Genomic DNA, 16,462 nt, shown 5'->3' on the forward strand with positions numbered 1-16,462 from the left:
TGAATAGGGGACCCAGCCCCAATGACCTTGACCTTGACATATGTTGTTAAGGTCGCTGTCCTAAATGACATGAATTCAAAAGGTTTTAGCCGTCGCTCGTCATTTATTAAACAGTTATTAACAAAAAAAGTTTAAAGAAATTATGTGCAAGTTTTAGACATTATGTACGTTTTAAGAATCAAGGTGAAATGTATGTACATGCGTGGATACAATGGGTTTCGCCCCCCCTACGGGGGGGCTCCACTTTCGGAAGATATAACCTAATCTAAATCTATTTCTGATTTAAAACTAAAATATATATACGTATAAAAAATCGTATTATACTATCTCTTATTTTGATCTGAACTACAACATGTCCAAAGTTTATCAAAATCAGAGGGAGATATTTCTATTTCTTTCCTTGTGAGTAAAAAAAGTCTTACATTAGTAAACATAGATCTAAAATTTAATTGCTTCAGCAATACAAGGTGTCCCGAAACTAACGCTTGATATTTTAAAGGCAGATTCTCTGGCCAATTTAAAAACAATTTTTCCTCAGCGAAAATGTCGAGGGAGATCATTATTTTTTGCATATTCCCAATTTTTGTCATAATGTATCTTTCTAACTAAGCCTTAAATTAAAATTCTATTAAAGTAAACTCTACCTAAAATTAACTAAAGAATGTGACTTTATTAATATTTTATTCCCATAAGCCTTAGTTTGCGAAAAACCCTTTATTTTCAATCGTTTATAACTCGAAAACTATTAGTGCCGCGACATTTTCGCTGAGGAAAAATTGTTTTTAAATTGGTCAGAGAATTTGCCTTTAAAATATCAAGCGTTTCGGGACACCCTGTGTAAACAATTTTATATTATGGTGAAGCATTTCCATTAACACAATCATAAAATACATATCTGCCATTTCTTAATTAGAATAATATATTACCATTTTCAGCATGATATTACATAACTGTGTAATCACCAAATAGATTTACAATCATTAGTAGTATAATGACAATTGAACGACTGCCAATGAAATCTTATTAAAGTATGTATGGAAATTGGATGACGACATTCAGAAAGTGATTTGTAAACATCGAAATAAATCTTCAAGTGTGACATAAAAGCCATTAATCGCAAGTGAGTCATAATAGTAATTTAAAAATTATTTATATCTCTGAAACAATTGAATTTTTGACTTATGTTTACTAACAAAGACATTTAATTCAATACTATATGTATTAATTACTATGAATGTTTTTTTAAACACACTGTATAATTACATTATTATTTATTTGTTAAATTTATTTGTTAAATTTTGTTATTTATTTGTTAAATTTTGTAAATTTGTTTTGGATATAATTTTTTATTCTAATAATTTTGTTACAAATGGTGAAAAATGATCAATTGATTTAGCTCAAATAATTTATTTAACAATTTATTTATTTGTGAATTGTAATTATTGCAAATAAAATTCAGATGCAAATAAAAATGGCAATTTTGTATCGCAGAAACATATTTTTTTCATAATTGAATTACATGATGAATAAGGTCGATATATATAATATATTTTGGCTTATAAAAAAATATTACATTTGTGTCTAAAGAAGTATTATATTTGTGTCGGCGAGCTGGGAATTATATTCAAATTTTTATTAATTAAGAAACAAAAATTTTTAACTTTAAATAAAATAAATATTTTTCATGAATAACAAATATAACTTTTTATTTATTTTTGTTATGCAAAAAATATTGTTTAAATGAATTATTAATAAATCGAGAAAAAAGGTGATATTTTTTACCTGTGCCATGTATGACATTCCGACAATCGATTTTCTAAGAAGTAATTTTTTTTAAGTCGAAATTTAAACCTTATACCACATATTGATTATCTTTAATAACCTCCTTCCCCATCATTTCTAACGGTATTGATTAGTCAATAATTAACGATACTAAAATCACCGTCCTCATTGCTAAAAAAAATTGTAAAGTCGAGGAAATAAAAAATGAAGGGCCAGTTACTTATGTTGTTTCTGAGTGACAAGCTAGCAAAATATTTAGAGGACAAAAAAAACACATATTATATGTATACTTTACGTATATTTTTCGTAAGAAAAAAGTGAATTTTTACGTTTCTTTAAAAATTTGTTTTTTGAGTATTTTTAAACACATTTTATTTGATTAAAATAAATGAATATCTTTCTATGTACCTAAAAATATGACATCACGCTCCGTAAAGAGCATTTCAGATTTTCCATCTTTTACATGTACTTTCATATTTTATAAATGTTTTTTAAATGTACTTTCTATACTTTATAAATGTTCTTTAAACATATACAATCGAAATATGTGATCGCTTTATTGTAATAGCTTTGTAGTAATAGCAATAACAACATTTGTTACAAATAGAATGCATTTTTCATTTATGAAAGTCCACTTCAATACTTGAAAAATTATGATTTTTCGTGTCTCAAAATTAATCATCTAATTTTAATTAATTAATAAGACATATATTTTTTATTATTGCTTAATCTTAACTTTTATTTTGGAAAAGTTCCATTTTGATTCAATCATTTGTTTAAAAGTTATAATTTGTTTCTCAATGCACTTTGAGCCTTTTTTGCTTTATATATTTACAATAACGATATATTGAAGCAAATTATTTTGCAAATTTATTATTCTGGTATAGATTTAGAAGAATAAAAAAAGAATATGAATTTTAAGATATATTTTTAACATTTTTATTCTTTATAAAACACGTTAGACAAAAATGATCCCCCTTATATACTTTGAAACTGTCACAAATAATAATACGTTTTTAAGGATTATTTTTTAATATTTAAAATTTACCATTCTAACAAATAAAAAATGAAATTTTATTTAAGAAAATTTTGATATAAATAAAATCAAAGATTTGTTTGCTAATAAATATTTTTACCGAATAAAAATTTCTGTGTATATATAAATTTTCTAGTTTTATTTATTATTTGTAATAAAATTCATCATTTAAAATAAAATTTGCTCAATTGTACTATCTACAGGGTGAGCCATTTTAATTAACGCACGCAATTATTTCGGAAACAAAGCATTTTAGAGAAAAATGTTTCAGACAAAAGTTGTTTGGTTTCGAGGGGGCCATAAGATGGTATCATTGGTTTGACCTTGAAGAGTTATTTGAAGGTCACATGAAGGTCACCTTCAATTTCTTAAATGGAACCTACTATTTGTCATTGCATATTCTTGTAGCTTATCTCGATAGCTTTCCGAAACACTATAATTAAGTACCTTTTCGTTAAGTACTTTTTGAGTTATGAGGCTTGAAATAATTTCTTAATTTTACATAAACCGTAAAATATCTTGTAAAATATTCATTTTTCGATTATCTTACCTTAATACTTTTACGTACAAAATAATGAGAGGAATCAACTGGTGTAAAAAAAACACATAGTTGTTTTGAAGAAAAAATATGTAATTTGCAATTAACAATTCCATATTTTTTCTTAAAAACAACTATGTGTTTTCTTTACACCAATTGATTCCTCTCATTATTTTGTACATAAAAGTATTAAGGTAAGATAATCGAAAAATGAATATTTTACAAAATATTTTACGGTTTATGTAAAATTAAGAAATGATTTCAAGCCTTATAACTCAAAAAGTACTCAACGAAAACTAATTTAATTATAGTGTTTTGGAAAGTTCTCGAGATAAGCTACAAGAATATGCAATAAAAAATAGGGGGTTCTATTTAAGAAATTGACGGTGATCTTCACGTGACCTTCAAATAACTCTTCAAGGTCAAACCAATGGTACAATGTTATGTCCCCCTCGAAGCCATACAACTTTTGTTTGAAACACTTTCTAGTAAAACTCTTCCTTATCGAGATATTCGACCGTGTCCAGACTTTTTTAACACCCAGTATATAAAATATAATTATTTTATACGATCATATAACTTCATAGAAAATCCATATAAACTTAATATGTCACAATATGCAATTGTATTTAGAAGACAAGCTGATTAATGCCCGATTTCATCAACCGCGTTTAACTTTAATCTTAGTTCAACTCACTCTTTGTCTCTTTCTAAAGGAAGAATTAAAAGGAGATAAAGAGTGAGTTAAACTAAGATTAAAGTTAAACGCGGTTGGTGAAATCGGGCATAAGTGTTACAAACTAAACGATCACTATTAAAAGTATTATAAGATCATTTAATGTTTTTATGAATTATTAATGAAATATAAAATGTCTCATTAATGTAAATGAGGCTACCTCTGTGCGTCATAATGTAAACAACTTTGAAGAACTCGAAAGAGAATCGATAAAAAAATTCTAATTCTCAACTAATAAAATGACGCAATAGAAGACATTGTTCCTGGAAAAAAATTAGGAACATTTTTCATTCACATCTATTTGTAATACAGCAAAAAGAACGTATTAATTGATATTAAACGTTTAATATCAATTAATACGTTCTTTTTGCTGTATTACAAATAGATGTAAATGAAAAATGTTCGGAAATAATGCACGAAAATATATATATATATATATATATATATATATATATATATATATATATATATATTTTCGTGCATTATTTCCGATTGACCGAGAAAAATCAATAATTTATTGTTCACTTTTAGCTTGTGTACTTATGAACAACAAAGCGAATTTAATAAACGAATGTAACGAACGAGGGTCCACAGTTATGTTCATCCAATATCCCCACTTTATTGCGACCGATAAGCGAGGAAGGGGAATGCTGATAGAGCTATGTAAAAGCAGCAGGATCGATGGAGAACCAGCAGTCTTCCTCAGTCTTTTGAAGGTTATAACGTTCGTTTTTAAATTTTAAGATTCGGATAAAAATCCGATTGTTCTTTAGTCGATCTATCTAACCTATCTGTAAGCACTAAATACTGTGGAGTTTCGATTGTACGTTATCAAGACTAATAAATTACGCAGCTATCGTGAACACTTATGTGTCCATGAGGTGCAATATCTTAGATTGCCAAGGCAATTCCCCAACATTTCTACCTAGTGTCAGGTGAGTGGAAAATCATAAAAAGCAGGATTTGCACAGTTTACCGATTAGTCGGCTAATTTATTTATATGTTTTTTTAGAAGAAAGCATATTTTCTTACTTGTCCGTTCATCGATTAGACAAGATTATCCTGAAAGCGCAAATCTTTTTCCTAATTATTCAATAATATAGTTAATAATTTTTAACTTCTATTTTACGTTTGCTTTTTTTGTTTACCATAAGAAATCGAGAAGTTGTAAGAAGTTCGCGCTCTTATTTTAATATGGTCATTGTTTAGGCATCCAGTTGACAAATATTATTTGTTAATATATTTTTTAAATATAAAACAGAAACTAAAAAAATGCAAATTTAAAAATATGTATGATGTGACAAGAGCTAAAGTATTAATCGAGATTCTAAGATTCTTTATTAAAGGAAAAGTATTGCAATAACAATGTTGCGTCATCAGTTATCCCCATTTTTTTCTTTTCCCTCTTGCATAAATCTGAATAATCATTAATGATAAGTAGTTTATATCGCAGATTTTAATTTCTGCGATCTTATATAAAAATCAGACATTCTAATTAACTTATGCATCCATATCTAGCAAAATATCTCGATTGTGCATCAATTATATTTTATCATATTGTATATTTTGCTATCATATATGTATTTTGAAAATCTCTCTCTATAGCATTAATAAATATAATGTGGTTTTAAAAATAATTGTTTCTACTCCAACTCATAATTTTTATGATTTTACATTTTTTTCGCAGATTGGCAAAAAATCTTGGAACACGCAAAGGAAGTCGACGAGGCAACGCTGGAAATCGGCTTGAATTATTAGTTCTAGTTCATTTACATCACGTGCCGTAGAGTACGTAATAACTGCAAATATATTTTTATAAGAAGACAAATTTAAAATATAAAATTAATAATTTAAAATATAATGTTTTCTTTCAGTTTTTATAACGATCGATAACAATCTTTAATTGAATTTTCGAGTGATACTCGAGAATAAGTTCAATAAACTACTTCTAAGCAATCGCTTATTGTCAGTGCAGACTGCTTTTAATATCAACTTTAGTTGTTTTAACTAAAAAATAAAATTGTTCATTAGCTAAAATTTGTAAAAAATAAAAAATGGTGTACACGAACATAAGTGGATCTGCCATTAAAAAACCTTATCAAGAAATCAAGTATGTATCACATTCACACTTATTAATTAAAAACATTAAAAATTTTAATTTGTATTAATTTTGTAAAATAATATTTTTACTATAAAATATTGAAAAAAATTTTATAAATATGAGAACACTGAATAGCAATATATATTAAAAGTAAATAATATTTATCTTTATATATCAGGTTTAAAAAACTTCCAGTTAACATTTATATATTGTCAAGATTATAACCTTGAGTAATTTTTAAAAGGGTTTATTGTTTATATTAGAAAGTTACTAATAAATAAAAATTCGTACAAAACAAGATTCGGACGTAGATCAATGAAAAAATTTAATATTGGACACAATTTATATAAGTGTTCATATAAATGTCTATTTATTTATATAGAGTATTGTTGAAAAGTGTTAGAAAAGGAAAAATAAATGTATGGGCAGAAAAGATACTTCAATTGAATTTTCAACTTTTCGGGAAAAAACGAGATTTATCTCATGTCATTATGCTTCCAGTTCTTAAATCATTCATTAAATTCAGTCATTAAATGTGAAAGGAAAAATAAATACTTGGCGAGTGAAATCTTTCACTCTTTAGTAATTAATAAATTTATATATTAATAATTTTTTATTTATTAATAATTATTTATTTTTATAAGCAGTGATTGTAGATTTATTGATTAATCCGAGTCTCGATGATATGTGTCCATGATATCGACCGGAAGTCTTTTGGCTGTGTAAAAAAATATCCAATATTATTATTCATTATAGGAAAGATAAGGAAAAGCATACATCGTCGGCAGAACAGCAACATCATCAGCAACAAGCATCAAAGAAGAATGACAAATATGGTGCATGGGGCTCAATCTTTAAAAACAAGGACAACTTCGTCGATATGCATATATGCTAATGTGTCTTTCAACAGAATATATCTTTCTTATATATACGATGTCATGGTTAATGAATTCACGCGTTAATCTGGTGAAACGAGCATTCGAATTCCTTTTATTTCAAATATTTCCCGCGAAAGTATTTGAAGTAAAAATAATTTGAATGCTTGTGATAATATCAAGAATTTCATAACAGAAAGGTGTCTCTTTTTGAAAAATAATATATTAATTAATTACATTAATTAGAAGATATTAAGATATTACATATTTTTAAAAAAATAAGATATTAAATGAGACATTAATATTTTTATAATAATTCATACTTCTTATTATCTAAAACAAGTGAAAATTGCATTCTTATAAAATTTGAATTCTAAAACGTTTTTTTTTTGTTCTCCTCAAGCTGCGATTTCGGTATTATATCCTTATATGATGGAATTTTCGATACTCAATATAAGATATCATTTAGCATTATAATCTCGTGATATTATTTCTCATTTGATTAATAGCGTAATTTCTAACTAATTTTCTATCGGAGAAAATTTGAATTGATCTAAACTGTATCTAAAAAACTGATAAAATATCAAGTAAATAAATTTATAAGTTGCAACGCACATATCTGTTATTATTTATCTTTTACGTAAATTATGTAACCCCCAAAACTTACCTTTTTAAAAAAAGGTAAAAAAAGGGACGCCAAGTTCATACACTAATTGTATCCAACTGTCATATTGTCTACAAAAATAGTGATATAAAAAATTAAAAAGAAAATGGCATAAGAGCCAACGCGCGGTAGTTGGAGCGCAGAGAAGCAACAACACTTCTTTCTTTTTTCAATATTAGTTTATTAAAAAATACATTATAATAACAAAAAGCGAACGTTTCGGATCATCTTTTGATCCTTCTTCAGAGCGATGTTAACAATATATATTATAGATAGTGACGCGTTACATTAAACGAATTTGTTCTCGATGCGTAGGTGACGCTAAATTGCATCCCGCGGAGGTCTAGTAAGCGCTCTGCTTCCAACAGTCAATTAAATATACTATAGTTATGCTATGCGACGTCACAGCAGATCTAACAAATCGAGTAAAAATAATAAAATAAATACCGAAAGATATTACACGTGAATAAGCTTTTTTGCTTAAATTAATAGTTAGAAGCATGGCTCACCAGATTCCGCGCTTTTTACAATTAATAATATAGTATGCCGCTGTGCGCCTCATGTCGATTCGAGATTCGATGACGAACTGTATAAATATGTCTTCGGTTGTCAGGACGTAAACATGGACTCAACCAAGGACATGCGCAGTGATAAATAACATTTGGCGCTTGATAAATAACATTTCAGAGACAAGCCTTTTGCCCAACGAGGACTCCCTGTCCAAAATCTCAGATTCTTCCCAATTAAAATCATGACCGAATTCCAGTCTGTGATTAGTTATAACCGAAGGTTGTGACGTATTTCGTCGAATGTGATTTCGGTGTTCAGATTTGTTTTTTTAACTGTCTGCTAGTTTGGCCGACATATGACGCATCGCAATCATTGCACGAGACTTTATACACTACATTGTTACACGAATCTTTTGGCATTATGTCTTTATGGACCTTGACAAAATTACGAAGTTTATTTAAGCCAAAATAAGAAACTCCCGTGTCATGATTACGAAGAACTCGCTTAAATTGTTCCGAAAACGTTGGAATGTATGGGATTGTAAAATATGAAGAGGGTCTTTTCTCAGGGTGGTCCTCGGCGGGCTCCAAGCCTGTTCGATTCAAGGCCAATAGTAACTTCAGACGCTCTCGTATTACATGGAAAATGTAAAATAGAGGATAGCCATTGTCTAAGAGGACGCCGACTATCAGTTTAAAGTTTTTTTGATGGAATCTCGGATGCGATAATAAAAAGGCACGATCCACCAATCCTACGATTGTTCCCCTCTTATGGCATAGTGGATGATTCGTCTTATAATTTAGATATCTCCCGGAAAAAGTAGGTTTGTGATACCAATCGAATTCAATTAAATTATTGTTCACGATTATCGTAACATCAAGAAAATTAAGTTTATTATCAACTTCCTCCTCCAATGTGAACTGAAACCTTGGGTGAAAAGAGTTGAAGATACCCAAGACCTCATTGAACATAGAAGAGGGAGCCGCCAAAGCTATATCATCTACATACCTATAATAGAATGGTAGATTGAAGGAAACTCGTCCAATTGCTTTATTTTCCAAATCTTGCAGAGTGATATTGGCAATGATGGGGGATAGGGGAGAGCCCATGGAAGTTCCGAATGTTTGTTGGTATATTTTTCCATTAAAAGTGAAGAAAGTAGAATTTAATATAAACCGAACTGCAGTCAAGAATTCGTCGCGGGGAATGCTGCACTTTTCTTTTATTAAACACCATCTCTCTGAGACGCTATCCAACGCTAAATCTAATGGGATGTTAGTAAAGAGAGAAACAACATCCAATGATAGTAATTTAAAGTGGTCATTTAACTGTACACCTGATAGTTTTTTGACTAATTCAAAGCTATTGGCAACATGACTATGTGCCCTGGGGATAGCGTCATAGATGATGTTATGTAAAAATGCAGCTAATTGGTATAGGGGAGTGTTGATTGAGGAGACAATCACCCTAAATGGGCAGTTCGGTTTATGAATTTTTGGTAATCCATAGGCTCTCGGTAACACACCATCAGTGCAGTTCAAACGCTTGTAAGTCATATCGGAAATGTAGTTATGATTTTTCCATCTCACTAGCAACTCATGGAGACCATTAATCATTTTTTTAATCGGATTTTTACTTAAAATCAAATAGGTGCTTTCGTCACTAAACATATCTGTCATCTTTTTTAAATAAATTTCCCTGTCAAGGGCAACCGTGACATTTCCCTTATCCGCTCTTGTAAAAATAACGTTGGGATTTCCTCGTAGGAATTTTTTTGTAGTTTGCCGTGCGAATAAGTGTCTCATCCTCCTCCGACACACCAAAAAGAGTGACCAGCTATCTTATTAATTATTGGGGCAGAGCGGTTCCTGATAGCAATTTGATCACCAATCGGAAGCCTTCTAATGTTATGTTCAATATTTTTGACCAGTTCAACTATTGCTTTTTCATTACTTCCAATTGGTAAGCAAAAATTATCTCCTAGTTGTAACAGGCCTTGGACCTCTCCCGGAATGTCGGCGGAGGAAAGATTAATATTTATAAATATTTTTATATAACTTGTACAAGTTTTCTTCCTTGTACTTCTATTTATCTTGTACAAATTTTTATTCTTAGTTGGCGCAATTTTTTTATATCACTATTTTTGTAGACAATATGACAATTGGATACAATTAGTGCATGAACTTGGCGTCCCTTTTTTTACCTTTTTTTAAAAAGGTAAGTTTTTGGGGATTATATCACTTCTTTTTCTAGTATAATTTGCTGAGATATTATATTAAAAAAAAATATATACAGGGTGAGCCATTTTAATTAACGCACACACTTATTTCGGAAACAAAGCATTTTAGAGAAAAATGTTTCAGACAAAAGTTTTATGGTTTCGAGGGGGCCATAAGATGGTATCATTGGTTTGACCTTGAAGAGTTATTTGTAGGTCACATGAAGGTCACCTTCAATTTCTTAAATGGAACCTACTATTTGTCATTACATATTCTTGTAGCTTATCTCGAGAGCTTTCCAAAACACTATAATTAAGTACTTTTTTGTTAAGTACTTTTTGAGTTATGAGGCTTGAAATAATTTCTTAATTTTACATAAACCGTAAAATATCTTGTAAAATATTCATTTTTCGATTATCTTACCTTAATACTTTTATGTACAAAATAATGAGAGGAATCAATTGGTGTAAAGAAAACACATAGTTGTTTTTAAGAAAAAATATGGAATTGTTAATTGCAAATTACATATTTTTTCTTAAAAACAACTATGTGTTTTCTTTACACCAATTGATTCCTCTCATTATTTTGTACATAAAAGTATTAAGGTAAGATAATCGAAAAATGAATATTTTACAAGATATTTTACGGTTTATGTAAAATTAAGAAATTATTTCAAGCCTCATAACTCAAAAAGTACTTAACAAAAAAGTACTTAATTATAGTGTTTTGGAAAGCTATCGAGATAAGCTACAAGAATATGCAATGACAAATAGTAGGTTCCATTTAAGAAATTGAAGGTGACCTTCATGTGACCTTCAAATAACTCTTCAAGGTCAAACCAATGATACCATCTTATGGCCCCCTTGAAACCAAACAACTTTTGTCTGAAACATTTTTCTCTAAAATGCTTTGTTTCCGAAATAATTGCGTGCGTTAATTAAAATGGCTCACCCTGTATATACAGGGTGTCCCATTTTAATGTCCCACCCCAAATAACTTTCTTATTTTTAATTTTAGAAAAAGATGTTTCAGACAAAAGTTGTATGGTTTCAAGGGGGACATAAGGTGGTGTCATTAGTTTGACCTTGAATAGTTGCTTCAAGGTCACGTGAAGGTCACCGTCAATTTTTTTAATGGAACCTCCTATTTTTTATTGCATATTCTTGTAGCTTATCTCGAGGGCTTTCCAAAACACTATAATAAAATATTTTTCCCTCAAGTACTTTTTGAGTTATAAGGCTTGAAATCATTTCTTAATTTTACATGAACCGTAAAATATCTTGTAAAATATTCATTTTTCGATTATCTTACCTTAATACTTTTATGTACAAAATAATGAGAGGAATCAATTGATGTAAAGAAAACACATAATTGTTTCGAAAAAAAAAATGTAATTTGCAATTAACAATTACATTTTTTTTTTTCGAAACAATTATGTGTTTTCTTTACACCAATCGATTCCTCTCATTATTTTGTACGTAAAAGTATTAAAGTAAGATAATCGAAAAATGAATATTTTACAAGATATTTTACGGTTTATGTAAAATTAAGAAATTATTTCAAGCCTCATAACTCGGAAAGTACTTAATGAAAACTAACTTAATTATAGTGTTTTGGAAAGCTCCCTAGATGAGCTACAAGAATGTGCAAAAATATATAGGGTGTTCCATTTGAAAAATTCAAGGTGACCTTCATGTGACCTTCGTTTATAGATCACGCAGGACAAAAATAAAGATACTTTCTTTATATAATTCAAACTCGCTCTATCGATTAAAGCTAGTAAGAATTCGATTCGATCAGCCATTATTGAAATCCGATAATTTGAGTTACTCTCATCTGTCCGACTCTCGTATATATAGATACACGGAGTACCGCGCTAATGCTTCGCATGAACTTGGCGCGAGACACTACCGTGTCTCTTGATATCAGAATTTGTAATATTTAGACATATAATCAGGAGTAAAAAAAAGTATTAAAAATTTTTTTGACTTGTTGCTTTATTTATATTTTAGAAATATATGAATAATAAAGAAGAAAAAAAACATATGTTTCAACTTTATTATTAGTATTCGATATTACATTGATAATTACATTGTGTACAAAAGATAAAAATATTTTCATTTCCGGATTCGATATTTTCAGGTCGGATATATATTTAGATATGCATTATGACTGATTCTGAAAAGAATTAATAAATATTATCAGCGAGAAATAAATAAAGTTTTATTTTTGCTTGTTTTTGTAAAAAAACCATATAAAAATTATTCTTCTAATTATTTTTTAATTATTCTTTTTATTATTTTCCTATATTTTTCCTATATACAGATAGAAATAACAAGAGAAAGAAAAGGATTTTTTTATAAATATGTAAAAAAAATTATGTATAAACATATACATATAATTATATATAAAATATATTCATATATATTTTATATATGTTTTCTTTCTCTTGTATAATTTCTATCTGTATACAGGAAAAATATAAGAGGAAAATAATAAAAAAAATAATTGAAAAATAATTAAAAGAATAACTTCTTATATTGTCTTTTTATGAAAAGTAAAATTTAAGGAGGTAAGAAACAAATTGCTCATACATATTATATATAAATTTATATAAATGATTACATATATATATGGGCAATTTTCTGGATGAACATTTTATATAAATTATATATATTTTTTATTTTAATTATTTATTTTTTTATTTTAATTATTTATTTATTTTATTTTAATTATTTTTTTATTCCATAGTGAAATATTTAAAAGATATCAGAAAAGTTGTCTTAATAAAAGTGTTGTAGAATTTAATAAAAGATATTATATAATTAGTACACAACTTTGTTTTCAGTATGAAGTCACTTTCGATTTGAAAAGAAAGAAAAATTTTAAACAAAATAATAAATGTAAAATAATATATGATTTCTCTTATATAAATTCTCTTAAACAAAATAATAAATGTAAAATAATATATGATTTCTCTTATATATACGAATTTTGTTAATCATTCTGTGCACATAAACAGTTTAAGACTAAATTATTTAAAAAATTAATAATTTACAAAGAATATTTTTCATAATTTATTTTAATAATTATATTGTATATATAACATAAAACATGTTATATCTGATAAAGTATCTTATTTTTTTAAAAGTATTTTATTTTAGATTAATGCTTTTACATACATAATAGCGAGACAGAAATTAATTGATATAATAAAATATTCATACTTGCATTAAAAAAATGTTAAGCCATTTGAATTATTTATTTTACAGCACATGGTGCATTAGAATAAACGAAAGCGGCATGATTGCAACCAGTTCTAAAGTAAAGTGGCAGACAGTTAACGTCTAGCGGGGTGAAGTACGACGGAGGGAAGCTGGCACCGAGCGAGCTTTTTCTCACATCTCGGGGCGAGTTGGGGCAGTCGATCGCTGCGCGCTGATTCGTTCGGAAGTCCTGAAGAAAACAAAGGGCTTAGCAAGCTACTCACAGAATTTAATCGCGCATCCAACCGGACGATTTATTTATTTTTTTCTAGACATTTTTTATTTATATTTATTTATTTATTTATATTATTAAAAAATAAAAATAAAACCTATCTTTCCGCGAAACGTATTTACAAGCAGTTGGGAAATTTTCTCTCCGAATTTCGCGCATTCGATTGCCCTGTTCGTTCGTTTTATATTCGAGAGACGACGAGAATTTTGGTCCTGTTTGAGCGATATTCACCCGCGACAAAGAAATCCAAGGGAAAGAAAGAAAAGAAAGTGTCATCGTGCACGCGCAGAACGCGAGAATCTTGAGAGGAGTCGACGGCCCGACGACGCTGCTATTTCCAGGCTGAGACACACCGGTGAGACACGTTAGGCGCGAGAATTTCTAGTAGTCAATTGTGTATTTCATTGAAAAATCCGAAAATTTTTAATTTTGAATGTTTATAAGTTTATTTTATTTCTAAATTTATTTTAACTTTATAAATATATATTAATTTTTATAAATACATACATCCACAAACATGTAGAAATGTTCAAGTGGAAACAATTTTTCATTATTTAATCCTTACTTTCACAATTTTAAAGGAAGAAAAGAAATATCAGGAAAAGGTTTTAATAATATTTCAGTGTAAATAATTTTGACAAAGTTGTGAAAAAGAAAATCGAATGCAATAAAGTATGTTGATTTTAATTCACAATCAGTCGAAGTCATTATAAATAAAAGAAAGTGCAAGATATGTGGCGCATTGTATAATTAGAAAATAATATATTAGAAAACGTTAAAAATGCGTTGATGTATGTATATTAAGACATATTGAACGATCGATCAATCTCTCGAAGTCGCAATTATTTATGCTAGGGCGTGACTCGGAGAATCAAAGTTCACAGGAAACTACATTCTTAAAGAGATCAAATTTGTTTAAAAATCAAATGTACAATTATATTTGTATAAAAGGACAAATCGTTCAATCTAATGTAAATAATAAATCATTGTGAAAAAATAATTAAGCATATATTTCCAACAAACTATTTGTACAGTAATATAACAATGGAAGTAACAAATAATATAAGTTAATTATATGATATAAAAATATAATATATCACGTATTATTTTTTACAACACTACAACATAAAGGAATACACATGAACACATTATTGCATTATGATATTGTTATATACATATTTTTTCTTTACCACTGCGGCGAAATCAGCCTTAACTTTAATTCGTATTCAATTTTTCATCGTGAAATTGAATATAAAGCCTACAAAGATCTTACCATAAAATTCAAAGTATATCTCTTTTTTGTCAGTTTAATTTCTAATAAAATTCCAAGGGATTCCAAGGAAATTTTTAATATAATTACAAGGGATTTAGCGTGACGGATCATATTCCTTAATAATTTGAGAGAAGATAAATCTTCGATTGTACTTAGAGAGAAAAGGGAAGAGAGACAAGGAAGGATTTAGACCGGAAATAGAGCTTCCTCTGACCGGGAACTCTTCCTTCCGTTTAATTGATGCCGTTCGTTGTATCCATAGGTGTGTAACGCCGTCGCGCCGCTATTTTTGTCAGCATTCAACAGTCACCCGTCAAGACGAGACGTGTAGCTACCCTCTCGCGTGCAGCCGAAAAGCTATGCGCGCGTGCTGCCACTTCATTTTCGGCTTTTATACCCTCGCACAAATACTATTTGATCCTCCCGATTGTTCTTCAGAGCTATTCTCCAGAGGCCATCCTTGTTACAACATTGTATATAGCTTTTATGTAATTTATATATACAAGGCCATCTATAACAAGTCCCCTCGTTCGTTATTTAAAAAATCTTGCTTTAGTATTAAATTATGATTAATGATATCTTTAATCAAATGATAATCCTATAAGAGAGATGTAAAAAAATCTCTTTTTTTAAATGGAAACAAATTTGTTTTTCTTTCATTATTTCCTTCTAAAGTAATCTTTTTTTTTATATTTTCTATTAATATAATATAAGACTAAAGTTCTTGTGTTTTTAATTAATTTTTTTTCAAAAGCAATTTAAAAGAGTAATTTTAATGGATTAACACATGAGATTTTTGCAGTAAATTATAACAAACACGATATTATGCAAATAATTTTCAGTTAGATGCATAACAAAAAATTTTATCATGCGTTTAATTGAAAATTATCTCTGAATTATATTGTGTTTGTATCTTTTTTAATCATAAAATTTTCATTAACCCATTAAAATGCTTTAAAAATATATCTTTTCAAACATAAAATAAGAAATAAAATAATTCGTTTTTAATTTATAAAATATTTATATTCGTGAATTGTGAATGGATGAAAGAGACCAATTATAAAAGACTTATAAAATAATTATAAAAGACTTAGGCTTTAACGATAGTAAAAATGTTAAAAATACATATATATAAAATAAAATAAAATTTTGAAAAAACCAGATTTTTTATACAAAACGTATTTTATAAAAAAACATTTAATTTTTTTTCTATTTACATCTCCAAGTCCT

At 28.3% G+C, this 16,462-nt stretch overlaps 1 protein-coding gene and 1 long non-coding RNA gene across 5 annotated transcripts in view; both read left to right on the plus strand.

The window, feature by feature from the left end:
* The first annotated feature begins 5,966 nt into the window (after window positions 1-5,966).
* LOC145976292 (uncharacterized) lies at window positions 5,967-10,241 on the plus strand. Of its 2 annotated transcripts, XR_014440229.1 has the most exons (3): window positions 5,967-6,202; window positions 6,950-9,789; window positions 10,227-10,241. It is a non-coding gene; the product is annotated as an uncharacterized LOC145976292 (long non-coding RNA). The 2 variants fall into 2 exon arrangements; XR_014440228.1 differs by lacking the exon at window positions 10,227-10,241 and having other exon boundaries at window positions 6,950-7,682.
* Window positions 10,242-13,802: 3,561 nt separating this feature from the next.
* Window positions 13,803-16,462, plus strand: part of Rols (zinc-RING finger and ankyrin repeat domain-containing protein rolling pebbles) — a 46,918-nt gene continuing 44,258 nt past the window's right edge. For 2 of the 3 annotated variants that reach the window (XM_083107391.1, XM_083107395.1), the window contains exon 1: window positions 13,803-14,314. The gene's annotated coding sequence lies outside the window, so the exon portion shown is untranslated. The remainder of the gene's footprint in view (window positions 14,315-16,462) is intronic. The other variant, XM_083107406.1, reaches the window with a different exon arrangement.

This window comes from Camponotus vicinus, unplaced genomic scaffold (assembly GCF_025532165.1).
Source record: "Camponotus vicinus isolate PSW18456_S1 unplaced genomic scaffold, iyCamVici1.0 SCAF_1, whole genome shotgun sequence".
Classification (NCBI taxonomy): domain Eukaryota; kingdom Metazoa; phylum Arthropoda; class Insecta; order Hymenoptera; family Formicidae; genus Camponotus; species Camponotus vicinus.